Source organism: Arachis ipaensis, chromosome B08, assembly GCF_000816755.2.
Source record: "Arachis ipaensis cultivar K30076 chromosome B08, Araip1.1, whole genome shotgun sequence".
Lineage (NCBI taxonomy): Eukaryota > Viridiplantae > Streptophyta > Magnoliopsida > Fabales > Fabaceae > Arachis > Arachis ipaensis.
In genome coordinates this window covers 31,973,416-31,975,261 of record NC_029792.2, presented here as the reverse complement: position 1 = coordinate 31,975,261, position 1,846 = coordinate 31,973,416, and the positions used below count along the sequence as shown (strand labels likewise).

Sequence of the window (1,846 nt, the reverse complement as noted above, 5' to 3'; positions counted from 1 at the left end):
AAAAAGGAGGATTATTATGATCTATAATAATAATAATAATAATAATAATAATAATAATAATAATAATAATAATATTGATGAAGTGTTTTGGGAAGATTTATTGAATGAAGGTTTTGAAGATGAAGATGTTCTTGCAGCTGCTGAAGATGTAGAGGTCTTGGCTGAACAACTTGGTTATTTAGCTTCTAGTCCTCATAAATAATAGGATCCTTCATTGTGAACAGGAGATGTTATTTGTGCTACATTTTTGGGAACGTTTTAAAGAAATAATTTGAGAGATCTCTCTATTGATATATTTAAAAAGCTTAATTATGCAACACCTCAAATTAATATTTCTCCCAGAAATTAGTTCAAATAATATCACTAATCTCTTTTTTGTATGTTGTTGCGTATTTAAAGCACATGGTCTGAAAAAATGGACACTTTTTGACACACCATATAAACATATATCTACTAGCTATGAATATGCAGTATAATACAAGTATACTATATTATAATATTCTATATCTGTATGTACTAACTGAGAAGCATTTCTTTAAGGATTTTCATTTTGTGAACAATTATCTAACTTTAAGAAGATAATGTACTTCCAGGACAAGACAAATAAGAATGGCCTCCGTCCAAATGCTCCTTTTGATCCTGATATTGATGTCCGGTTAAATTCATTAAGAACAAGACTAACAGAGGTCGTATGAATGATAATTGCTGAAATCCTTCTATTATGAGATTCTACTTTGTTTTTGTCATTTGATTTATATAATTACACAATGATACTATCACCAAATGAAAAAATTCAGACCTAAATTTATCTGAGTGACAAATTACTATACATAAGCCACTGTACCAAGAACAACTCAAGGTATGTTTTAGGCTTAATTATAATCTATCTTCGCTATGTAATTTGCTCTTATTCATTGTTTGCTCTTATTATTTTAAAAGGTTTATGACAAAAAATAGAAGAAGTGTCCAGTAATAAAATAGACCTGATATTGAAGCTGTTATTTTGTGGTAATGAAAAAGAAGAAGAAATGAAAAAGAAGTCGAAGAAAAGGAAGAGGAAGCTGAAGAGGTCATTATCAATGTTTAAAGATGGCAGTATCACATATATGTAGTATACATAAATATAAATTTGTTGTATTTGTGTGGATTTATTTCTGCTATCATTTTTTTTCAATACATATATGTAGTATACATAAATATAAATTTATTTGTATTAGATTCCATTTTCTATTTCATCTTTATAGGATTTTGCTTTTGCCTTCATTTTGATTTTCAATAATTGTTGGCATTTGATCCTAATAAATAGTTATCTATCTTTAATTACTTATATATTTTGTTGAATTAGAATTATACTAGTATTTTTACCCGTAATAACATTACGGAAATATAAATTTTTAAAATTACGGTCCACTTTATTCTGATAGTATAGATTATGGACGGCACGAAAGATTTATAAAATCAAGCTACTTTTATAAAAAAAGTCATAAGTTAACAAAAGTTTCTGGCTAAGAAGACCAAGGTATCTGTAGATAAAAATCAAATAAAAAGATTTTTAGTTATTATTTTTATATGAAAAAATCTAATTTTCTATTAATAATTAATTTTAACATTCGTTATCTAAAATTTAAAATAATTTAACGTGTATATTTTTACATTTAATTAGGTGTTAAGTCTGTTGCACAAATAGAAATAATTAATTTTTATACTTGCTATTTAAAAATAATACTTTTTCTCTCTATGTATATAAAAATATAATTAGATATTAGCATAAAAAAATTATACTGATAGTTATAAAATTAACTCATCTATAATTTTTTTTAAAAAAATTAAATCTTGATTTTAACTT

General features: G+C 25.0%; 1 long non-coding RNA gene across 1 annotated transcript in view; it reads left to right on the top strand.

Moving 5' to 3' along the window:
- LOC110265460 overlaps positions 1-1,022 on the top strand; it is a 5,515-nt gene extending 4,493 nt beyond the window's left edge. The window contains exon 4 of the long non-coding RNA XR_002351603.1: positions 940-1,022. This is a non-coding gene — a long non-coding RNA (uncharacterized LOC110265460). The remainder of the gene's footprint in view (positions 1-939) is intronic.